At 40.3% G+C, this 26,573-nt stretch overlaps 1 protein-coding gene across 1 annotated transcript in view; it reads right to left on the bottom strand.

Annotated features, from left to right (window-relative positions):
* BPGM (bisphosphoglycerate mutase) overlaps nt 1–17,812 on the bottom strand; it is a 49,980-nt gene extending 32,168 nt beyond the window's left edge. Inside the window, exon 1 of the mRNA XM_007526551.3 lies at nt 17,690–17,812. The gene's annotated coding sequence lies outside the window, so the exon portion shown is untranslated. The remainder of the gene's footprint in view (nt 1–17,689) is intronic.
* Between the last annotated feature and the right edge of the window lie 8,761 nt (nt 17,813–26,573).

The raw sequence follows: 26,573 nt of genomic DNA, 5'->3' as shown, positions 1-26,573 counted from the left end.
TTTTCTTACTAAGAAGAAAAGTCTGACGGTCCATCTTACTTTGAGCCCTTTCAAGATAGCTGCTCTTTATCAAGGGAAAACTCTAAGACCTCTATGTTGTATTTCCTCCAAGTCTTCTGTTTCATCATATTCTTAGGTCTCTGTATCATCTTTCCTATCAGTAATAGTATTAGGAGATAAAGATATTATATGAAGTCACAACAGCTAAGAGCCAAGGAGTGTTGTTTATGTGCTTAGGACTATCTGAATTCTCAGCCACCACAGCATGGAGGAGGGTCTATGCCTGCTTCACAGACTCAGGACCTTGGGAGGAGGTTCATTCACTCAGGATGGCAGATTGTAACTGGCAGAGCTGGAGTCCATTGTCCTCAAGGCTGCCTAAGGCCCTGTTCAAATTTCTCAGAAATGCAACTTTCCTCACGTTCAAATGGATGGCACAAATAGATAACTCCCAATACTTGTAAGATCTCCCTAGTTCTTTCCAGTATTTCATTCTTGAAACACATATTGCAAAGTCCACTTCAGCATGGTACAATGCTAGCTAGTGAGGCATACAGACTTCAACATGGATTATGCCCTTAACAAACTGGTGGGGGAAAAGCAGTATGGTATGTATGGCATTGGTGTGTGTGTGTGTGTGTGTGTGTGTATGTGTGTAAAACAAGTGATACTGTGAGAAAGCACTTCATAAAATAGAAGAGATGAGATTATGAGGAAGGCTTCATGAACATGATACATTTTTTGAGCTGGGTTTGGAAAGATGTGCAAGGTTACAATGTTACAGAAAATGGAAGAGGAATTCTAGTCTACGAGGACAGTGAGTAGAAGCACAGGCACTGGCACATATTAGAAAGGTGACCCATTCCAATGAAAGAAGTATTGGAAGGAAGACCATAGGTCTTGGTTTGCCTACAAAAGTCTTGTTTCAGGTCTGCTTCTCCAACATAACTATTATTGGATCCCTATAACACCTATGTATTCCATTTAGAAAATTACATGATTGCCCTAAGTATAGGGTATAAGGAAGAAGAAGGAGGCTACTCTAGAAAGATAAGACTGCATCTTGGCCACAGGGCGTCTTTGAGCCAAAGAATGCAGGTTGTACAAATAACAGGACATCTTTAAAGGTCTAATAAGGTGTGTTTTAGAAGACAGCACTTACCAAGGGCGGGGGTAGAGAGGAAAAACTAGGGATGATTTATGAGGGTTTTGCAGTTAGTCTGGTAACATAAAATGAAGATGTGGACCAGAATAATGATGGATGAAATGTTGTGAAAGACCCAACAGCTTCCTAAGTCAGGTATTGGCAATTTTCAGGAAAGGGTCAAATAGTGAATTTTGAGACTTTGTGGTCTCATTTGCAATTATTCAATTTGGTCACTGTAGTTGAAAAGCAGCCACAGAAAATATATAGTGAACAAGTGATTTAAATTCCAGGAAGACTTTATGCATACACATTGAAATTTGAATTTCATGCTTTCCCCATAATCACACTCAATAATAAGGATTTGAGTATGGATATACCTATAAAATATTGTTATTCTTTGATTTATTGTATGCTTTAAAATACAAAAAAAAAAAAGGCCTTTGTTTTCCCTTACCTAGCTAAATACCATTTTCATATCGATCACATCAGCATTTGGTGCTTATAAGCACCTTATTCTGAGTTAATCCCAAGACTATTAGATCACTTTGTTTCATTCTTGGTCTGAACTCCAAATGTCTTGAGTAATACAATACTATTCAAAACTGTTTTCGTCCCTGGAAAAAGACAATTTATCCCTCACAGAAGACACCACCGATCAAATTTGAAAAGCCTGCCCTGAAAGAGGTACTAAAATATCTCTTATAAACAAGAACATCACCATAAAACTTGCCATATATCAGAGCAAATAAAAAATTGTAGAATAATGGCACTATAATACATCATACCCATACATAATATTAATAAGTGTCAATGGTTTAAATTCACCCATTAAAAGGCACAGAGTGGGAGGATGGATCAGAAAACACAATCCAACCATATATAGCAAGAATCCAATCTGACCCAACAAGAAAAACACAGGCTTAAAATGAAGGGATGGAAAACTATCCTACAGGCTAATGGACCACAAAAAAAAACAAAATACAACAGAAACAGCCATTCTCATCTCAGACACAATAGACTTTAAATTAAATAAAATAATAAAAGATAGGCAAAGCCATTATATCAATAACCAAGAAGATTTAACAATTATTAACATCTATGCACCCAATGAGGGCCCATATAAATACATGAAACATCTACTGAAAGAACTACAAAAATACATCAGTACTATTACAATAATAGTGGGAGACTTTAACACCCCACTTTCACACGTAGATCAACAAAGCAGAGAATCAACAAAGAAACAAGAGAAATTAAGTGAAGATATGGACAGACTAGACCTCCTGGACATTTTTCAGAGTTCTTAACCCAGTTCTTATTCCAGTTTTCAAAAAACTGGAATACACATTCTTTTCAAATCCACACAGTATATCCTCAAGGACATACCACATGTTAGGCCACAAAGACAGCATCAACAAATTCAAGAGCATTGAAATCATCCCAAGTATCTTCTCACCACAGTGGAGTAAAGGTAACATTTAACAACGGAAAATTACTAAAAGACACAGAATTTGGAAACTCAGCAACATGCTGCTTAAGAACCGCTGGGTCAGAGAGACATTCAAGCAATAAATTCAAATATTCCTGGAAAAAAATGAAAATGAAGACACAAGCTATCATAATATTTGGGGCACAGCTAAAGCAGTATTGAGAGCAAAACTCAAAGCCATACATTCACACATTAAATTACGAGAAAAAGCTCAAATAAAAGCCCTTACTACACACCTTAAGGACTTAGAGGAAGAGGAACAAAGGAACCCTAAAGCAACCAGAAGGACAGAAATCACTAAAATTAGAGCAGAAATAAATATCTAAAATAAGAGAACCATATAAAACATCAATGAAGTCAAATGTTGGTTCTTTGAAAAATTAAACAAGATTGAAAAACCCCTAGCCAGACTTAAAAAAAAAAAGACTCAAGTAAATAGAATTGTAAACAACAGAGGTGTTATCACAACTGACACCACCAAATAAATCCAGAAAATCATGCAAAAATTTCTATGAAGAACTATACGTCACCAAACTAGAGAATCTGGAAAAATGGAAGAAACATGAGCCCTTCCAAAACTGAACCAAGAACTACAAAACATAAATGCTCCACAGACAAAGAAATCAAAACAGTTATTAAGAATCTTCCCAACAACAGAAGTCCTAGACCTAGATGACTTCACAAACGAATTCTACAAGACCTTCAGGAAACAGTTAATACCTATACTTCTAAAGCTTTTCCACAAGATCAAAGAAACAGAAACACTGCCTTCCACCTTCTATGAAGCCAAAAATCACCATGATACTAAAAGCAGATAGGGACACAACAAAAAAGGAAAACTACAGACCAGTATTTCTGATGAATATAGATGCCAAAATATTGAACAACATACTGGCCAATCGGATACAGCAGTCTATCAAAAAGATTGTTCATCACGACCAAGTGGGATTTATCCCAGGAATGCAAGGCTGATTCAACATAGGTAAGTCAGTCAATGTCATTCACCACATCAATGAAAGCAAAACAAAAAACCACATGATTATCTCAATAGATGCAGAGAAAGCCTTTGACAAAATCCAACACCCGTTCATGCTCAAAACTACAAAAAATGGGAACAGACAGGAAATTCCTCAAGACAGTGGAATCCTTATATAGCAAACCGACAGCCAACATCATACTCAATGGACAGAAGCTGAAAGCATTCCCCCTCAGATGGGGACTAGACAGGGCTGTCCATTATCACCATTACTCTTCAACATAGTATTGGAAGTTCTTGACATAGCAATCAGGCAAGAGAAAGAAATCAAAGGAATACAGACTGAAGGGAAGAAGTCAGCTCTCACTATTTGCAGATGATATGATAGTATACATAGAAAAATCTAAAGAATCCAGCAGAAAACTACTGGAAGTTATTAGGCAATATAGCAAGGTATCACGGTACAAAACCAATGTATAAAAATCAGTGGCATTACTTTATGCAAACACTAAATCTGAAAAAGACATCCAGAAATCACTCCCATTCACTGTTGCAGCAAAATCAATAAAAAAAACCTAGGAGTAAAGCTGACCAAAGAAGTGAAAGACTTGCATACTGAAACTATGAGTCACTATTCAAGAAAATAGAAACTGATACCAAGAAATGGAACAATATCCCATGCTCATGGATTGGAAGAAAAAATATCATCAAAATGAATATTTTCCCCAGAGCCACATACAATTTTAATGCGATACTCATCAAAGTTCCACCACGCTTCTTTAAGAGAATAGAACAAAAACTACAATCATTTAACTGGAACCAGAAAACCAAAACAATTGTCAAAACAATCTTGAGGAAAAGAAAAATGGAGGCATCACACTCTCAGATCTCAAACTATATTATAAGGCCATCATCATCATCATCAAAACAGCCTGGTACTGGAACAAAAACAGGCACACAGACCAGTGGAGCAGAATTGAAAGCCCAGAACTAAACCCCCACACTTATGGACATCTAATCTTTGGTAAGGGGGCCCAAAGTATTAAGTGGAGGAAGGAGGCTCTCTTCAATAAATGGTACTGGGAAAACTGGGTTGAAACATGCAGAAGAATGAAATGAACCACCTTATTTCACCAGAAACAAAAACCAACTCCAAATGGATCAAGGACTTGGATGTTAGACTAGAAACTATCAAATACTTAGAGGAAAATATTGGTGGTACACTTTCCCACCTAAACCTCAAGGACAACTTTGATGAAACAAACCCAATTGCAAGGAAGACTAAAGCAGAAACAAACCAATGGGACTACATCAAATTGAAAAACTTCCGCACAGCCAAAGAAACTATCACACAAAGAGACCCCCCACAGAATGGGAGAAGATCTTCACATGCCATACATCAGACAAGAGACTAATTACTAAAATATACAAAGAGCTCAGCAAACTTAGCACCAAAAAAGCAAATGACACCATCCAAAAATGGACAGAGGATATGTACAGAACATTTGCTACAGACGAGATCCAAAAGACTAACAAAGACATGAAAAATTGCTCCAGGTCACTGATTGTCAGAGAAATGTAAATAAAGACAACATTGAGATACCACCTCACTTCTGTGAAAATGGCATATATCAAAAAGGACAGCAGCAACAAATGCCGGAGAGGCTGTGGGGACAGAGGAACCCTTCTGCACTGCTGCTGAGAATGTAAACTGGTCCAGCCTCTGTGGAGAACAGTCTGGAGAACTCTCACAAGGCTAGACATGGACCTTTCATATGACCCAGTAATCCCTTTCTTAGGGATATATGCCAAGGACTCCATAATACCCAACCAAAAAGAAATGTGTACAACTATGTTCATAGCAGCACAATTCATAATAGCTAAAACCTGGAAGCAACCCAGGTACCCAACAACAGATGAGTGGCTGAGAAAATTGTGGTATATATACACAATGGAATAGTATGCAGCTATTAAGAACAATGAATCCACCTTCTCTGACCCATCTTGGATGGAGCTAGAAGGAATTATGTTAAGTGAGCTAAGTCAGAAAGATAAAGATAAGTATGGGTTGATCCCACTCAAACAGAAGTTAAGAACAGAAAGGTAAACTCAAAGCAGGATTTGACTGAATTTGGAGTAGGGCACCTAAGTAAAAACTCTGGGTTGTGGGTGAGGGTGGAAGTTCAGCTACACGGGGAGGGGGGGGGGGGAGTGAAGAAAGAGGGGGATGGGACAGTCTGTTGGTGGTGGGAATGATGTTTATGTACACTCCTATCAATTTGTAGCCATATAAATCACTAATTAATATGAAAGGGAAAATTGATTGAATGTCTCAAACTTTTTAAAGCACAACTGAAGTCTTTTTAATACACAGGCTGAGTCTTTGATATGGTGACTCTCTTAAAAGCTTAGACCAGGGAGAACAGAAGCAACCAGTGGCACAGCTATATGCAAATAAGGTCAAAAGACATAAATTATGGTGATGTTGTGTATAACAACATCAAATCCTAACAAAGGAAAATTTCAAACTTAACCAAATTGCAAAATAATGTGATCATAGCAATTAACTATTGCCTTCCATTTTTAAATTTTTTAAAAATTTATTTTAAAAAGGAGATCTTACCAAATCGTAGGATAGGAGGGGTTCAACTCCATACAATTCCCACCACCAGATCTCTATATCCCATCCCCTCCCCTGATAGCTTTCCTATTCTTTATCCCTCTAAGAGTATGGACCCAAAGTCATTGTGGGATGCAGAAGGTGGAAAGTCTGGCTTCTGTAATTGCTTCCCCACTGAACATGGGTGTTGACTGGTCAATCCATACTCCCAGCCTCCCTCTCTTTCCATAGGAGGGTGGGTCTCTGAGGAAGTGGAGCTCTAGGACACACTGGTGGGGTCACCTGTCCAGGGAAGTCTGGTTGGCATCATGCTGGCATCTGGAACCTGGTGGTTGAAAAGAGAGTTAACATACAAAGCCAAACAAACTGTGGAGCAATTATGGATCTAAAGGCTGGAACAGTGCAGATGAAGTGTTGGGGGGGTACTCACTGCAGACTATTGTGTACTTTTGCTTTCAGGTATATATTTTGCCCTAGTTTATGGATACTTGTGAATATATGCTCTATCTCAAGGGACCTGGTCTATATCTAGGTTTTGGGACTTTGATAGGAAGTGAACCACCTGGAATGGAATTAGAGAATACTATGAAAGAAATGGTCTCACCCAAGTAATGAAGCTGAAGGGTTGTCATTCCACACCTGAAGTCTCTGGACACAGTCTGAAGTGAAGTATGCTGAGGTGGCACTCACTACATTGATTAGGTTGTGATCAGCAGATGCAGTATTATTTGATATGAATTGTGAGAAGAATGCAGGAAAGTGCGCCCCACCCTAAGGTCCTAGGACTAGGGGAAATATAGGCTCTATAGTGGAAATGTGAGGTTCCTGTTGTCTTAGGGTTCAAGAAGACAATGGATAGTTGTTATCACATTATTCGGTAATTGGGTTAACTTTGAAAAGTGCCTGTGTTAGGATTTGCTATACAATACCCAACATCTTGTATATAGCTGTGCCACCAGTTGCTTCTGTTCTCCCTGCTCTAGGCTTTTGAGAGAGTCAACATATCAAAGACTCAGCCTATGTATTAAAAAGACAGTCTGTGTTTTAAAAAGTTCAAGATACAGAATCAATTTTCCTCCTCTCATATTAGTGATTTATATGACTATAATTTAATAGGAGTGTACACAGACAGCATTCCCACCACCAAAAGACTGTGTCCCCTCCCACCTACCGACCTCCACCCCCCCCCCCCCCGCTGCCACGGGAAGCCGAATGTCAACCCTCCCCCTCACCACAGGATTTTTACTTTGGAGCCCTACTTTAGATTTAGTCAGATCCTGCTTTTAGTTTCCCTTTCTCTTTCTTTCTCAATTTTCTCAAGGATATATTATCCTTGATTGAAAACCTTTTTCATTCAGGGCTCGACAGATATCTTGCCATTCTCTTCTGACTTTTAGAGTTTGAGTGGAGAAGTCTGCTGATAGTCTTCTGGGTTTTCCCCTGTATGTGACTTTTTGTTTCTCTCTTAGCCTTTAGGATCCTTTCTTTATCCTTACTTCTTTTCATTGTAACTATGATGTGTCTTGGTGTCTTCAGGTCTGGGTTGATTCTGTTGGGACTCTCTGGGCCTCTGGAATGTTAATGTCCTTTCTGTTGTTCAGGTTTGGGAAGTTTTCTTCTATAATTTCCTCTAGAATGTTTACTTCCCCTTCCTCTCTTTCTTCCTCTGGTAGGCCAAATTATACGAATGTCACTTCTTTTGAGATCATCCCATATATCTCTGTTGTTGTTTTCAGTGCCTCTCTTTTTCAGTTCTTTCACCTCTTCCTTAGTTTTCTCTAGCTCATCTGGCTAATTCTGTTTTCTGCTTCTGTTAGTCTGCTTTCCCTTCCCTCAGCTTCTTTCTTCAGTTCAGCTATTTCAGCTGTCAGTTTTCTAATTGCCTCGAGGTAGTTAGTATTTCCCTTGAGGGTCTCATCTGTTTCTCTAGTTCTGCTAGCCCTTTCCTCCATAGTTGTTTTCATTTCTGTGACTATTAAATGTATTATTGCTTGCATAGTTTTTTTTCTTATCTATGGTTACCTCTGACTTATTTGTAGTTTCTTCTGGGCTCTTGTCTTCATTCACTGTAGTATCAGTTTTATTTGATCTTGGTTTAACCATTTTTTTTATTGATGTGTTTTTTATTTTTATGTTCTGTTGTTCTTCTGTTGTTGTGTTTTGAGTACAGGCCATGCTATACTAAATACCTTTATAACAAATTAATCACCAGCCTCGGAGATTACAATACTAACTGAGGTGTAAAGATTGAAGCAGTTTAACCAATACCACTTAGCCAAACAATGCCTCCAGTCCAAGAAAAAATAGCAACCAAATCCAAACGAAAAAGAAAGAGTAAGGAAAAAGGGACAGCAAGAATAGACAATTATGTAAATCCACTGTCCACTGTAAATTCTAGGGGTATAAAGAGGAGAAAGGCAAGTAGAGAAGACACACACACAAAGAAAGTCCACTCTGAGTCAGAATTCTTCCCAAAAATAGTGCACAAATGAGTATCAGTGAATTCAGAAAGCCAAAGAAGGAGGAAGAAAGTAAGACAAGAATGAGAAAAAAGAAAAAAAAGGAAAAAAAAATCAGTGAAAGGAAAGAGTTTTTTTTTTTTTTAAGTTAGGAGAAGGGGGAGAGTGGATAGAGGAGGTAGGTAGAGTGGAGGACACCCCACCATTTCATCTGCACTATTCCAGCCTTTAGGTCCATGATTGTTCAACTATTTTCTTTTGGCTTTCTATGTTAACTCTCTTCAGCCACCAGGTTCCAGATGTTAACATGATGCCGACCAGACTTCTCTGGACAGACGACCCCACCAATATATCCTGGAGCTCTGCTTCCCCAGAGCCCCACCCTACTAGGGAAAGAGAGAGGGAGGCTGGGAGTATGGATCGACCAGAAAACACCCATGTTCAGCGGGGAAACAATTACAGAAGCCAGACCTTCTTTCTGCATCCCACAATGACCTTGGGTCCATAATCCCAGAGGATTAAAGAATAGGAAAGTTATCAGAGCAGGGGATGGGATATAGAGATCTGGTGGTGGGAATTGTGTGGATTTATACCCCTCTTATCCTATGGATTAGTCAATATTTCCTTTTTATAAATAAAAAAATAAATTAAGGGTGGAGCCTAGATGGCGACTTGGAAGCAGCTGCTGGCATGAACTGGCCCATCACAGCTAATGAAATTGAAACAGTTATCAAAAACCTTCCCAAGAATAAAAGTCCTGGACCAGATGGTTTTACAAATGAATTCTACAAAACCTTCAAAGAAGAACCAGTACCTCTACTTTTAAAAGTCTTCCAGAAGATTGAAGACACTGGAATACCCCCTTCCAGCTTCTATGAAGCCAACATCACTCTAAAACCAAAAGAAGACAGGTACATAACCAAAAAAAAAAAAAAAAACCTACAGACCAGTATCTCTGATGAACATAGATGCTAAAATATTCAACAAAATTCTAGCCAACCAGATACAGCAGTATATTAAAAAGATCATTCATCATGACCAAGTGTGGTTTATCCCAGGGATGCAAGGTTGGTTTAATATAAGTAAATCAATCAACATGATCCACCACATCAATAAAAAAAAAAACCAAAAACCACATGGTCATATCCATAGATGCAGAGAAAGCCTTTGACAAAATACAACATCCCTTTATGGTCAAAACACTACACAAAATGGGAATAGATGGAAAATTCCTCAAGATAGTGGAGTCTATATATAGCAAACCTACAGCCAACATCATATTCAATGGTCAAAAACTAGAAGCATTTCCACTCAGATCAGGTACTAGACAGGACTGCCCCCACTATCACCATTACTATTCTACATAGTGTTGGAAGTTCTTGCCATAGCAATCAGGCAGGAACAAGGAATTAAAGACATACAGATTGGAAGGGAAGAAGTCAAACTCTCCCTATTTGCAGATGACATGATAGTATATATAGAAAAACCTAAAGAATCCAGCAAAAAAGCTTTCGGAAATCATCAGGCAATACAATAAGGTGTCAGGCTATAAAATTAACATTCAAAAGTCAGAGGCATTCGTCTATGCAAACACTAAGTTAGAACAAGTTGAAATCCAGAAATCAATTCCTTTTACTATAGCAACAAAAACAATAAAATATCTAGGAATAGGGAGTCGGGCTGTAGTGCAGTGGGTTAAGCGCAGGTGGTGCAAAGCACAAGGACCGGCATAAGGATCCCGGTTCGAACCCCAGCACCCCACCTGCAGGGGAGTCACTTCACAGGCGGTGAAGCAGGTCTGCAGGTGTCTATCTTTCTCTTCTCCTCTCTGTCTTCCCCTCCTCTCTCCATTTCTCTCTGTCCTATCCAACAACGACAAAAACAATAATAACTACAACAATAAAATAACAAGGGCAACAAAAGGGAATAAATAAAAATAAATATTTAATAAAAAATGTCTAGGAATAAACCTAACCAAAGAAGTAAAAGACTTGTATACTAAAAATTATGAGTCACTATTCAAGAAAACTAAAAAAGACACAAAGAAGTGGAAAGATATTCCATATTCATGGGTTGGAAGAATTATCATCATCAAAATGAATATACTACCCAGAGCCATCTACAAATTTAATGCTATCCCCATCAAGATCCCAACCACATTTTTTAGAGTAGAACAAATGCTACAAATGTTTATCTGGAACCAGAAAAGACCTAGAATTGCCAAAACAATCTAGAGAAGAACGAACAGAACTGGAGGCATCACACTCCCAGATCTCAAATTGTATTATAGGGCCATTGTCATCAAAACTGCTTGGTACTGTAACATGAATAGACACAATGACCAGTGGAATAGAACTGAGAGCCCAGAAGTAAGCCCCCACACCTATGGCCATCTAATCTTTGACAAAGGTGCCCAGACTATTAGATGGGGAAAGATGATTCTCTTCAACAAATGGTGCTGGAAAAAATGGGTTGAAATATGCAGAAGCATGAAACTGAACCACTATATTTCACCAAATACAAAAGTAAATTCCAAGTGGATCAAGGACTTGGATGTTAGACCAGAAACTTCCAGATACTTAGAGGAAAATATTGGCAGAACTCTTTTCTGCATAAATTTTAAAGACATCTTCAATGAAACAAATCCAATTATGAATAAGACTAAGGCAAGCATAAACCTATAGGACTACATCAAATTTAAAAGCTTCTGCATAGCAAAATAAACTACTACCCAAACCAAGAGACCCCTCACAGAATGGGAGAAGATCTTCACATGCCATACATCAGACAAGAGGCTAATAACCAAACTATATAAAGAACTTGTCAAACTCAACAACAAGAAAACAAATAACCCCATCCCAAAATAGGGAGAGAACACAGACAGAATATTCACCACAAAAGAAATCCAAAAGGCCAAGAAACACATGAAAAAATGCTCCAAGTCTTTGATTGTCAGAGAAATGCAAATAAAGACAACAACGAGATACCACTTCACTACTGTGAGAATGTCATACATCAGAAAAGGTAACAGCAACAAATGCTGGAGAGGTCGCAGGGTCACAGGAACCCTCCTACACTGCTGGTGGGAATTTTAACTAGTCCAACCTTTGTGGAGAACAGTCTGTAGAACTCTCAGAAGACTAGAAATGGACCTACCCTATGACCCTGCAATTCCTCTCCTGGGGATATAGCCTAAGGAACCCAACACACCCATCCAGAAAGATCTGTGTTCACATATGTTCTTGGCAGCACAATTTGTAATAGCCAAAACCTGGAAGCAATCCAGGTGTCCAAGAACAGATGAGTGGCTGAGCAAGCTGTGGTATATGTACACAATGGAATACTACTTGGCTATAAAAAATAGTGACTTCACCATTTTCAGGCGATCTTGGATGGACCTTGAAAAATTCATGTTAAGTGAAGTAAGTCAAAAACAGAAGGATGAATATGGGATGAACTCACTCTCAGGCAGAAGTTGAAAAACAAGATCAGAAGACAAAACACAAGTAGAACCTGAACTGGAATTGGTATATTGCACCAAAGTAAAAGACTGGGGGCGGGTGAGTGGGAGAATACAGGTCCAAAATGGTTGACAGGACCTAGTGGGAGTTGTATTGTTATATGGAAAACTGGGAAATGTTATGCATGTACAAACTATTGTACTTACTGTCGAATGTAAAACATTAACTCCCCAATAAAGAAACTTAAAAAAAAAATGGACTGGGAGGTAGAGTAGTAGGCTTACAACACTTTCAAAGCACAAGGTCCTGCATTTTATTCTCAGCATCACATACACAAGATCATGAATGTTAAGTTTGTCCCTTTTCTCTCTCCATATACTACACACACACACACACACACACACACACACACACACACACACACACAAAATATATTAAGATTAAAAACCAATATCTTAGAAACTGTACAAAAACTATAGAGAGTTAGAAGACCTTAGTTTTCCCTTATCTATCTAGATACTATACTACTTCATACTGATCACACCAGTATTTGGAGTCTTTAAGGACTCTAAGTTAATCTCAAAACTATTATATCACCTCGTTTTATTCTTGTCTGAACTCCAGTTGTTTTGAGTAATGGAATCCCACTCAAAACTGTTTTGTCCTTCACAGAAGACAACACACCAAACTCATTTACATCAGTCTTTAGGCTGTATGGTGGTGCACCTGGTTGAGCATGTATCTTAGAAAACTCAAAGTTTGCACTTCAAGATTAAATATTCAAAAACTATTCTGGACCACTCAGATGCTTTCTTTGCAAGATCTTCACTGCACAACTTTTAACAATTCAACTCCATCAGGAATCTCATTCTACCAAATATAGGCTGGTCACATTAGGGAACAAGAAAAAAAAAGTGGTTAACCACACTTCTGAAAAATTAACAAGGCATAGTTTTTGAAGAAAGTACAATCTGGAGCTCAGTTCCTTAAAATCTGAACAAAATATGCCTTCCCTATCGTAAGTTCAGTGTTGGAAGTTCTAACATGATGCTATCAAAAGTCCCTAGTGTTCCATCACATATAACTTTTCCTAAAATTTGACAGTAATATCTTTCCCTTCTTATTTGCAACATCAAAGAACCTTTTTAAAATTTATTAGTCATTAAATATTTATAAAACTACATGTCACAAGGGGAATAATTCCACACCGTTCCCACCACCAGAGTCCTGAATCCTCAGTGTCTCCACTGCACGGCACTACAGGTTACAGACATGGGTTAACTATCGTCTCTACAACTGTCTACATTCTAAAACTTTTTTTTTTTAAACTAGAAGCCAGTGCAGTCCATCCCTCACAGGTGTTTTCCAGGCACTATTACTACTTTTTAATTTTCCAACTTTATATCTACCAGTAGCCCCTACAGACCCCTTGTTACATGGGGCACAAACCAGAGTAGGGAGAAACTCATTCAGGAAAGAGTTGCCCATGTGTCATGAGATGTTTGCCTGCCTGGAGCCTACACAGTTCCAACCTACACAGCAGTACTACTACACCACCATCCACTCAGGCGTTACTTTCAATTCCTCCTTACTTATTCCACCCTGCCCCCCAAAATACTAGCTTTAGTCAACAGGAGCTGTTCCACCAAATTCTGAAAGTTTTAAGTGAAGAAAACTGGGAGGGACTGAATGTTGGCATATGTGGTTAAATGAACATATTCCCATGTGCAAGGACCCAGATTTGAGTCCCTGCTCCCCCCACTGCAGGAATAGTTAAAGTGAAGCAGGTCTGCAGGTATCTGTCTTTCGCTTCCTCTCTACCACTCCCTCCCCTCTCAATCACTTTGTCCTAGCAAATAAAATAGAAAGAAAAAAAAAAAGGAATAAATTGCCACTGGGAGCAGAGGGTTTGTACTGCCGGCACCAAGCCCCAGTAGTAACTCTGATGACAGTAATAATAATAATATTAATAATAATTGTGTGGAGTTGTACCCCTCCTACCCCATGGTTTTGTTAATTAATCCTTTCTTAAATAAAAAAATAATAATATTAATAATAATAAATAAATAAATGAAAGAAGCCTGGTTCTGCTGCTATTTACAATGTAATCATGACCAAGTTTCTTAAAATTCTCTGGACCTCACCTTCTTTATCCAAGAAAATGAAAATAATGAAGTTATGTCCTCATTATTAGAAAGACTAAAGTTAGATGTTATGGTGAAGCATTCTATAAAAAAAAAGGGGGGGGCAGGGGTATCCTGAGTTGAAGATGGCTTAATAGGTGAAGACTGGAACATACCTGGACCACTGAATGGAATTCTATTTTGCGGGTGGTATGAACAGAAGCAAAAGCTGAGGATAAAGTAGAACAAGACTAGGGAGGAAAGGGGCCAGGTGGTTGTTGTTAAATTTTCGTAGGCTCCTGCCGGCCGGTCTAACTTCACGGCGGGTAACAGAGACGACCAGATACACAGCTGGGCAGGGAAGCTGTATTTCTTTATTCAGGAACAACGATTCATAAACTAAGACAAACTAATCACCAAACAGAACTCTGCTGTCTCTTTGCGGCGGCACAAGCACTCTCTCTTACTCTGGAACTCAGGAACCCTCTCCAACTCTGTCACTCTGGAACTCAGGAACTCAGGAACTCTGGCGGGGTTCCTTCGGGGCGGGGCCAAGCAGGCCCGCGAAACTAACTGGACTGATCTAATTCTCTCCGTGGGGGAGAACTAGAACCCAATGTAAAGCATACAACAGGTGGTGGTGCACCTGGTTGAGCAGACATGCTATAATGCACAGAGACCTGGATCCAAGCCCCTGGTCCCCACCTGTAGGGGGAAAGCTTCACAAATGGTGAGAGGGGCCACAGGACTCTCGGTCTCTCTCTCTCTCTCTCTCTCTCTCTTCCTATCTTCCCTTTCCTCTCAATTTCTGGCTGTCTCTATCAATAAATGAAAATTTAGAAAAGACTAGGGATGAGAGAGAAGGTTAGTTTTGGCAATGATGGGAGGAATACAATCAAATGTATGTGAGTATTGAGGGGCCTATGGGGTGTAGATGGTGAAGAAGCAGTACTAGAAGCATATCAGGTGGTTGACACTATATATTGTATATGGCCATCCAAATGGAATAGCTAATATAATAGATGACAATTTTTATCTTTTTTTTCTTCTTAATTTGATAGGACAGAAAGTAATTAAGAGGGGAGTGGGTGGGAAAGTGGGTGAGAAAAATAAACAGCTGCAGCCCTGCTTCACAGCTTAGGTATCTTCCTTCTTGCAGCTGGGGAACTTGAATCTTCCCATTATCACCCCCTACCCACCCCACCCATGCAGCTGGGGACCAGAAGCTTGAATCCAGGTCCTTGTGTATGGTGAGCTGTGCACTCAACTATGTACTAAGTGGTCCCTTAATTTGTACTTATACAAAATATTTGGCTCCTTAATTTGTGTTTTATAAAGCAGGTTTGCTCCACATGTGTGTCCAGGTTTCACTGAAATTTCTGAAGTAACAACTTTCAGTCCTCTTTTCCCATATAAATACTTCCTCACACAAAGATTTCTTTCCAGCTGAACCATTCTTGTGTTTTCTGTTGTCCAGATACCAGACACACCAAGATGAAGGCAAGGGTGAAATCAGATGATTCAATCATGGCTTAAAATGAAATGTGTCACTTATTCTCAACCAATGGGAGGAGGCAAAAGAGGAAGAGAGACTAAAAGATATACCCAAACAAAGAATTCTGACTGAAATCAGAACTACATGGGTGATGAAACAGTGCCCTGCTCTGTCTGTGTCTATCTTGCACTCTCTCAGTACACATACATGTGCTTCGGGAGGTAGCTCAGTCATAAAAAGCAAGTGTGAGACCCTGAATTTGATCTCAGGAGCCACATAAAAGACCTACCCAAATACTGTGATTGCCTCTCTGAGTGATGGAATGAGGTTTACAATCTACCAGACTTCTACTGAATGGTCATTCCTTACAGTTTCTACAATGAGCCATTTGGTCTGGTTTAAATATGGACACACAAGAACAGGTACTACCATTCAAGCTGGGAAATTTTATTTACAACAGATAGGTACAGAATTTGCTGCAGTAATACTTTGCTTACATATCTGTGGTAGAAAGGGTCTAATCATCTTTAATTTAAAACCGTTTTTAACAAAGGCCTGGGCCTCAAAAGTAACCCACTGCAACATCCGTTTTGTAAAGATGCAAACATTAAGAGTCAGAAAGTGGAAATGGTTTGTTTTGAGGTCACACAAATAGCAACAACTTCAAAACTAAAACTTAGGTATATTGACTTCCAACTCTGGACTCCTCCTACCACACCAGTTGTTTGAATTACACTTCTCAAAGGCCCAAATTTGTGGGGCCATCTATGGCAAGTGAGGTGATAGAGAAATTCAAAGATGGGAAGAACGCAGTTCCCGGCCTCAGGTGAAATAAGTTTAAAAATTAAAGACAAATTAGTGCGTTTCATTGTCAATATAGAAAAAAAAAGTAGCTACTAATGAAAACGGTTCTTCCTGCTTTCTCTCTCCAGGTGAGACAAATAAAAAATGAAAGACAAATTGACATATTTGTTTTCAATAGAGAAAAAGTAGCTACTAGTGAAAGCTTTTCTCCCTTCTTTCCCTCTCTCCTCCTCCCCCCAGCCCCCTTCCTTTTTCTTCCTCTTCTTCCATTCTTGAATCAGTTAATATTCTGGCACCAATACAGACTATGAATCCTCTAGAATTTGAAGGAAGCAGGAATGAGTAGGGGAATTCAGAGTTAGAAGTTAGCTAACAAGCATGTCTTCAAATGTCTTTAGCTATAGATTTAATTCCCATTATGTATTCCACTACCATTCTCAAATAGCGCAGCTCCTGTCCTCTTAAAGGGAGAAATGCATTTTATTCATTCATTTTTAGTGTTCTACAAGCCTGTGATTGAACTCCAGATTTGAGTGGGACATGAACTATTACAGTCACCTCTTCCTGCTACTCCTTTTAGGGTATCTTTCTTTCTTCCCTTCCTTCCTTCCTTCCTTCCTTCCTTCCTTCCTAAAATCTACTTAGTCTTTTTTAGATCCAGGTTTGTCATTGTCCTGAATATAGGGCATGGCCCTAGAAAGTGTCTTCCAGGACCTGTCCTGTGGGAGGGGCTCTGCTACACCAGGCCCCAGGGGTGCAGGAGAGGTGAGTTCATCATTCCCCTCAACAACTCCTATTTATTCATCACACTCCTCAACAGCTCCTATTTATTCCTGCTGTCCAGACGCCACTGCTGAGGCAGGGCTTTCCTTTCAGCTGACAGATGTGAAGCTCACTTTGAGAAAGGAGTAATAGCAAGAGAGAGCGATGGGGACAGGAGTGAGGTTGGGGGGTGAGAGGGTGGACCAAAGGCTACAGACTCCCATCAAAAAAAAAAACTAAACAGGGGAGTAAATGTACTGGCCTCCCTTGTACCGCAGAACACCCCCGCCCCCCCCCCCCCATTCAAAAATGGACACAATCTCCATAGCAAGAGTCTAAAAGCAACCACTCACCTGCCAAGAGTTCTCTAGCAGCCTCAGGTCCTCCTGTCCCTTGAGCAGACTGCGCCTCCTAGAACTCATCACAGCTGCCGGCATCGACTTTTCTAACCCTGGAGCCAGAATAGGCAGGTCTTCGGCCTCTGCCTATTGGGGAGTCCAACTGTCACTCATATGAGGCCCCTCCCCACACCCGGGAACGCGAGGTCTTTTCCGCTTCCCAAGTCCCCTCTAGGGGGAGAGCGAAATTCTAATAGGCTCATTGATCAGATGAGCATAATTTCTGACCAATAGGAAGCCAGCTTTGGTCACTGGTGGGCAGGACAAGGGCTGTTGGGGGAAGTAGAAAAACAAAGCCACAAGGGTTGCCCCGGCAATAGACGAAATCCCTTGCTTTGGGCAGTCGCCGGGATGTTTCAGGTGGTAGGAAGCATTTGGCATCTTCTTGGGAACATTTGGAAAAGTGAAGTGTCAGCGGGATCTTGAGGTCATGCTACCCTTACTCCTGGGGAACCACTGCCTGTGGATGAAGGCAGGCGATCCTGGCAGCCGAAAGCTCCTTCTTTCCTTGCGGTTTTGAGTCTTGCATCCTGATTAAAGTCAAAGCCTTTAAAGTGCCCGGTTTATGGGTAGTAACTCATCCCCGTTTTCTCTTAGTACTTTTATAGGGATTTTTTCCCTGAGGCAGTTCTCTGGCACTGTTTTGGCTCAGCCAAAGAAAGTGCAATTGGAAAGCACACACACACACACACACAAAAAAAACTTACAGGGTAGATGAAGGGAGGGTGGAATGGAACAAGGAGACGTAATAAACGTGGAGGCAACAATTATGAAACAGGAGAAACCTATCAAAACCCCAGCAGCCTGGCACAAGACCATGCAAGCTGCTAACAGGCAGACTTGAACCGCCGCATTAGTCTTTGAAGCCTGAGTGTCAGAACTTTTGGGTGGGCGAGAAAGATTAGAGATAGTATAATCTGCCACAGGAGATAGTCCCTTTCTTGGTTTCTATAAATTTCCCTTTCCTACTTCGAGTTGAATGTCCTCATTGAAGTCTCTTCTATTTTCTCCTCCTGACCAGTTCAAGAGATTTGTAACTGCAAGCAGAACCCATAAATAATTGAATGGTATGAGTAAATTAAAGATAAAGTTTTCACATTTTTTAATTATTTTATCTTCATGAGAGAGATACTGACATACAGACCAGAGCACTGCTCAGTTTTGGTTTGTGGTGGTGCTGGGGATTGAACCTGGGGCCTTACAGCCTCAGGCATGAAAGTCTTTTGCAGAATCATCATTTCCGTGTGTGTGTGTGTGTGTGTGTGTGTGTGTGTGTGTGTGTGTGAGAGAGAGAGAGAGAGAGAGAGAGAGAGAGTCAGTGTGTCACACACTTTTGACTTTATTAAGACCCAATTGAAGTTAGCTCTGTATGTCTTAGCTACCTTGGAGTGTGACAACTCCTGGAATCTCAAAAGACCAAACTTTTATTTCAAGTCCAAAACCTAGCAGGCCCCATCTGGTGACAGCTGGAATTCAACTTGCACAAGATTAACTAAAATAGATCAGAGTTGCTAGACGATGTGGTTTTGATGTCTTCAGGAATGCAACTTCCAAAAACCTATAGTCTTATACAATTGATGGTTTTGTTTTTGGCTTCTACTTTATTTTTTTTCTTCTTGCTACAGATTGGAGACTAAAAGAGGAAGCTTTTCTACTCTAGTGTAAAAAAAATCAAAACTCCCTTCTCAGAGTGCCACCATCCATACTCTGAAATTTAAAAACAGCCATGCACATGTGCCGTATATAAGTGCCTTGCCTGGACATCAGAACACCTGTTGACTAGATTTAGTTTTACTACTGTTGTAACATAGCCATGGAATTCTATCTTGTCACACAGAACATTAACGTATCGAGCATCACCTGCCTTTTAGAATCCTTGTATAAAGGAGGGAGGGAGAGAGAGAGAGAGAATATAATAGTAATACAAAAAGACTTTCATATCTGAGGTACCAAAGGTCCCCAGGTTCAATCCCTAGTGCCATTATAAACAGAGATAAGAAGTGCTTGGGTTAAAATTGATTTTTAAAAATAGGCTCATTGTATAAATGAAGAAATGAAATTATTTTTCCAGGCCTATTTAATTGTTTGGAAACAGAATTTGAACAAAAATTGAAGAATAGTAATTCCTAATTCTGAGAAAATGCTTCCTCTTCTGTTGCCTCCCTGCCTCTGCCTACTCCTCAGGAGGAAATTTTTTTTTTTTTAATTAAGAATGCTAGTTTTAAAATGAATTGGGAACCAGGCAGTTTTTTTTTTAATTAAGAATTCTAGTTTTAAAATGAATCGGGAGCCAGGTGGTGGTGCACCTGGTTGAGCGCACGTATTACAATACTCAAGGACCTGGGATCGAGCCCCTGGCCCCCACCTGCATGGGAAAAGCTTTGCCAGTGTTGAAGCAGTGTTGCAGTTGTCTGTCTCTTTCCCTTTTTTATCACTCCCTTCTCTCAATTTCTGGCTGTCTCTATCCAATTAATAAAGATAATAAATTTTTTAAAAAGTTAAAATTGATCCCAGTCATGACAGAATTCATTCTATATTAGCAGACAGTATCTCAGTTCACTACTTTATGTCAGACGACTTGATATAGTCCCATGTTTATCCAGACAAGAAATAGGAAGGCAGTGATTAAGCCAGGCAAAGGGCTCTGCTAATAGCACAGAATTTGTATACCTGAGGTTCCTAAGTTGATCCTCAGCTTTGCCTGTGCTAGAGTAATGCTCTGCCTTCTTTTACTCAATCATGTAAAACTACCCCACATGAAATCAATTTTTTTTTTTGCCTCCAGGATTATTACTGGGGCTCTGTGCCTACATTCTTCTTCTTCTAGCATTTGCCCTTCTTCCATAGCCAGTCAACAGCATCAGGTTGAGCCTGATGTAAAGTTTCGAGACATCCTTTGAATCTGGAGAGGTGGCAGTCGTTGACTATGTGGGTCATAGTCTGTCTGTAGCCACAGGGGCAGTTCAGGTCGTCTCTGGCTCCCCAGCGATGGAACATAGCGGCGCACCGGCCATGTCCTGTTCGATAGCGATTAAGGAGGGCCCAATCATAACGTGCTAGTTCAAAGCCGGGTTGACACTCGCAGGTGTCTGTGATGAGGTGTTTGTTCTTTACCTCAGCTGACTGCCAACTCTGTTTCCAAGAGTCTGGAACAGAGAAGTTCAGTGTAGGCGTAGGGGACCAGATTGGGTGACGAGACGTCAAGCGTTGGACAGGGTGGGCGAAGATATCCGCGTATATTGGCAGGTCCGGTCGAGCACAGACGTGGGAAATGAACTTAGATGATGCCGCATCCCGACGAATATCTGGCGGGGCGATGTTGCTAAGAACTGGCAGCCATGGAACCGGGGTGGAACGGATGGTTCCAGAAATTATCCTCATGGAGGAATATAATTTGGAATCGACCAAGTGGACATGGGGGCTACAGGACCATACTGGGGCACAGTATTCTGCAGTGGAATAGCATAATGCCAGAGATGATGATCATAGTGTGGAAGCGCTCGCGCCCCATGAGGAGCTGGCCAGTCTTGCAATGATGTTATTTCTCGTGCCCACCTTTGCTGTAGTTTTTATGAGATGTTCGTGAAATGACAGAGTGCGATCGAGAGTAACGCCAAGATAGACTGGCTGGGCTTCATGCCGGATTCTCGTATCACCAAGCTGCACATTAAGCTCACGGGAGGCCGAGGCATGGTGTAGATGGAAAACAGATGATACCGTTTTTGCAGTGCTAGGGATTAGTCGCCATTTTTTACAGTAATCAGATATCAGAGACATGTCTTTCGTGAGTGTTTCCTCGAGGATGTCGAACTTGGATGCCTGAGTTGCACAGCAGATGTCATCGGCGTAGATGAACTTCCTTGAAGAAGTTTCTGGGAGGTCATTGATGTAAATATTAAATAGCGTAGGAGCCAGAACAGAGCCCTGGGGGAGGCCACTTGAGACAAGTCTCCATCTGCTAGACTTGTCACCCAGATGCACCCGGAATCTTCTGTTTTGGAGAAGAAACTATATAGTGTTGGCCACCCATAGAGGCAGGCATCTTGAGATCTTGACTAGGAGACCACGGTGCCAGACCGTGTCATAGGCTGCTGTGAGATCAACAAAGACAGCACCCGTCTTTAAATCTTCTGGAATCCATTTTCAATGTAAGTTGAGAGATAAGGAGGGACACCTGTAGAGCTGTTTCACAGCCTGTGAAGCGACTACCCTGCAGATGGGGAGCCCGTTGGCTTGAACAGGGATCCTTATGCTGGTTCTTGTGCTTCTCCCGACGTGTGCTTAACCCTTTGTGCTACCACCTGACCCCTATCTACAGGCCTTCTACACAGATTGTGAAGCATGCCCCTGTAGATGGGGAGCGGGGGCTCAAACCCAGGTCCTTGCACCAGTCATTGCATTTCATAGTAGGCTTAACTGGGTGCACCACCGCCCAGCCCCCGTGCCTCATGTTATTATGTATGAGGACCAGAGTTTAAACCTGTGGTCACCACCAGCAGGAGAAAAGCTTCATGTGCATTGCCTCTCTGCCTCTCTCTCTCATTCTCTGTCTCTCTGCCTCTCTCTCCTTCCCGCCCTCCATCAAAAGAAAAAGAAAGAAAAAAGGAAAAGGGAGAGGAAATGGACACCAATAATGGTGACGCCATGCAGGCACTGAGCCCTAGCAATAATACTGAAAGTAGAAAATAAAAAATAGAAAACAATGTTCAGTTGTTGATACTGATGAAGGTTCTAAGACTGAGAGTGAATTATTCTAATTTTTCTTTACCTGAAAATGTACTAGTAAATGGACCCATTTAGCTATCTTCTAAATGTATCCAATAAGGATTCTGAGAGGGAATGTTAAGTAACTTTTGGAGTCAAAGATCACTAAGTAAAGTAGCTTCTCTCTAGATATCTGCAATAGTAAAAATAGCACCTAGAAGCAGTGCTACCAGAATATTATATTTTAAAAAATGGGGGGGAGGGGGCAGACATCTTCCAAAATGTTTAGCACTCAAAGAACACATGTTTTCCACAGCAGGGATTAGTTTAGATGCTTAAGATGATTCTACCTGGAGCCTTTTATCTGCTGTTGTGATTTTATATTATTTACAACTGTTTTAACTTCCTCCTCTCTCTGTATAAGCTAAACTCCACAGACTTTGTTATCTCAGCTCCTTAGCATGTATGGCCTGTGGGTTATTTTTGCTGAGTAATCATGTATCTTTCTTGAGTAGCACAGCCCCAAACCTTATCTACCAGCCCCAGTCTTTCTCTACCCAAAGAGGGCCTCCCACATTGCACTTGTTTATTTCTTATTGGCATGTGCATGGGATGAGGAGAAGGGTCAACAGATATTTTTCAATGTATGCCCTTGACTGAAACTGATTGATTAAATTCCCACTTTAACATTTTTGAAGAGGCTTTCACACAAGTTTATTTATGAAAATAAACTACACACCCCAGCGTTCCTGCCTTCAAAGTGCCACAGTGTGAGGTCACATGCCTATTTTAATGATGCTGTGCAACTCTAAACTCTAAACTCTAAATGGAGTCATCTTTTAGAACTTCCTTCAAAGCCAGTTTATGAGCCAAGGCCGGAAAAAAAAAAAAAAAGACTCAGCTCTATGGATATAGTCAGTTTATATATCCCCGAAGCCAAGGGAAGCATGTGTAATGTTTCAAAATTGACACAGGCTATATAAGAACTTCCTTCTATGAGTTTGACCTTCTGACATATACAGTGAGGGCACTTCTGTAAGAAAATAAGCAAAAAGGGGCCCGGGTGGTAGTGTACTGGATTCTCTAGCTGTGCAGGCCTGGACAAATTCTGTGAGCCGTACTTTCCTGATTTGTACAATAGAGGCATCTACACCAAGAATTTTATGGTCTTAGTAACAGAAGCCAGATTTCTTCCTCTAATGTCCTCTGACCTCAGCTTGCTGTGTCTCCTAAAAGTGAAAGAATAGGAAACCCTGGGGTTCAGGGAAGCAGGGTGATGTTCCTCCAGAGATTTCAGGCTTCACCTCTACTGACTGCAGCACAAACAACTCTTGGCCACTTAACCAGGCTCGGTGAGGAAGGGCGGAGGTCAGTCAGCAGACATTCCTGGGGTACCCTGTCACTTAGAGAAAGAAGGATCCCTTTGAACCCCTGGAATCTTTTCAAGAATCTGAAAAAAAAAAAATCTTAGTGCCCAGATGGATACAATTGGTTGACTTCTGAGACAAAACCTGGTTGAGCTATCTCCTGGTATCAGTGAATGGCATTTTCATACTTGGTAAAGCAAGCAATAAGCTTGTGGAATCGGTGCAAGATTATTCTGCATATATATGTATATATATATATATATATATATATATATATATATATATATATATATATGCTGTCATAAAAATATTAATCCTTAAAACTACTGTGTATTCATATTTTCAATATGTTTATTGACCCCTGCAAGCGTCAACCCGGCTTTGAACTAGCACGTTATGATTGGGCCCTCCTCAATCGCTATCGAACAGGCCATGGCCGGTGCGCCGCTATGTTCCATCCCTGGGGAGCCAGAGACGACCCGAACTGCCCCTGTGGCTACAGACAGACTATGACCCACATAGTCAACGACTGCCACCTCTCCAGATTCAAAGGAGGTCTCGAAACTTTACATCAGGCTCAACCTGACGCTGTTGACTGGCTATGGAAGAAGGGCAAACGCTAGAAGAAGAAGAAGGTGTCCCTCCTTATCTCCCCCTCTCTGTCTTCCTCTCTCCATTTCTCTCTGGCCTATCCAACAATGACATCATCATCAACAAAAACAATAATATCTACAATAACAATAAAAAACAAGGGCAATAAAAGGGAAAATAACAACAATAAAATTTTTTTAAACGGTCTGTATGTAGATGTCTATTTTTCTCCCTGTTCTATCTCCCCCTCCTCAATTTCTCTATCCTATCCAATAAAAAAAAAAAAGGCTTCCAGGAGCAGTGGACTCACAGTGCTGGCACCAAGACGCAGCAATAATCCTGGAGGCAAAAAAAATAAAATGTAAAGTGAGCCACTCCTTAACCCCAATATATATATATATTTAATATACCAGTTGATTATCCTAACTATTTTCTGTTACTTTCTATCCTTGTGGTGTCAGATTAGAAGTAAATCACCTCTTAGTAACCACAGCATGGGCAAAATGGCAAGAAAGAAAAGCTACCCTCCTATGTATTTTGTAGACAAGTTGGGACTTACTAGGTGAGTAATGGCAAAGACTTGAATGTCTCTAGCTGAGGTGACTTTCTGAAACTCAGCTGGTTGTGATCCATGATCACTCAGTGACAACCAAAGCAGAGAACTGTAGTTAATTCCAAATGACCTACATACATTTCTTTACCACTGGAACTAAGCAAGTATTATAAAGGCCAGGCATCTGCATCATGACAGAAATTATCCTATTAATTTTTAGGACCAATATGAAGAAAACCTGTGTCCTCAGATTCAAATCTAATTTTACTTTTTAGGTAAGATCTTAATAACAGACTAAATCTTAGCAAAGAATTATGGAAAATTCCTTGTTGTTGTTCATATTTATATGTACTTCTCTTTGTCTGAACTTATTTATTTCCTTATGGTTTATTGCACCTGTATCTTCTTAAGAGATGAGACTATAGAAGAGTGGAAAAAAAAACAAGAAAAGAAAACCTTCAGAAATGCACAGAATTTGTTCTCAACAGCATCAACCTGTTATTCTCTGAGTATCTTCTGACTGGTTAAGAACTTGTTTGGGGAATTTTGAAAGAATTGAATTAGCAACACCTTGAATGCTTATCATAAAAGGTGCCAAGAACAAGAAATATAAAAATAAATGACACTTTATTATCAAGAAGCTTGATTTAGAAAGCAACATATCAACTATTGCATACAGTCCATCAAATGTAAGTGTAGGACTTAGAGGGTGTTTTGGTAAGTGGGAGTCCTTTAACTGTGCAGGGACAGAACAGAGGCTAGGGTGAGAAGTTGCAGGGATGTGAGAAATTTACATGGCACAATGGAAAAAGGGAAGTCTGAGAAATATTAATAAATGAGTAAATGAGCTTGGCAGATAGCCTTGCTAGCCACATGCATTGCAAACCTGAGGCTCTAGTTTGATCCTTGGTACCCAGATGACAGAGAAGTGCTCTGGCCTCTTACCTCATTCTATTTCATAAAATGAGTTTTATTTTACTTTTTAAAAAAATTTTTTAATTTTATTTATTCCCTTTTGTTGCCCTTGTTGTTTTATTGTTATAGTTATTATTGTTGTTGTCATCGTTGTTGGATAGGACAGAGAGAAATGGAGAGAGGAGGGGAAGACAGAGAGGAGGAGAGAAAGACAGACACCTACAGACCTGCTTCACCGCCTGTGAAGTGACTCTCCTGCAGGTGGGGAGCCGGGGCTTGAACCGGGATCCTTATGCCGGTCCTTGTGCCTTGCGCCACCTGCGCTTAACCCGCTGCGCTACAGCCCGACTCCCTATTTTACTTTTTAATGACTGGAATTCTGATCAGAATCTCAAACTGGACCGTGATGATGTTTGCACAGTTGTATTACACCTTAAGACCCTTTCTGTTGCATGTTGAACTCGACAGATTTTAACACTACCATAAGCTAGAGTTTAGCAGCGATATGCTCTCTCCCTCCCCTCTCCCCCATATCTCTCCATTAAAATTATATATATATATATATATATATAATTATTATTGTTGTTTTTAAAAAGAATATTGGCTTTACAAAGAAACCTCTGTAGAAAGGCCACCAAAATAACTCACTTGGCTAGTGTACTGCTTTGCCAGCTACACAATCCAAGTTTGAGTCTTACCCTCTTCACAC

The sequence above is a fragment of the Erinaceus europaeus genome, chromosome 8, assembly GCF_950295315.1.
Source record: "Erinaceus europaeus chromosome 8, mEriEur2.1, whole genome shotgun sequence".
NCBI lineage: Eukaryota > Metazoa > Chordata > Mammalia > Eulipotyphla > Erinaceidae > Erinaceus > Erinaceus europaeus.
The sequence above is the reverse complement of the archived record's forward strand: the minus strand, read 5'-3'. Positions and strand labels throughout refer to the sequence as shown.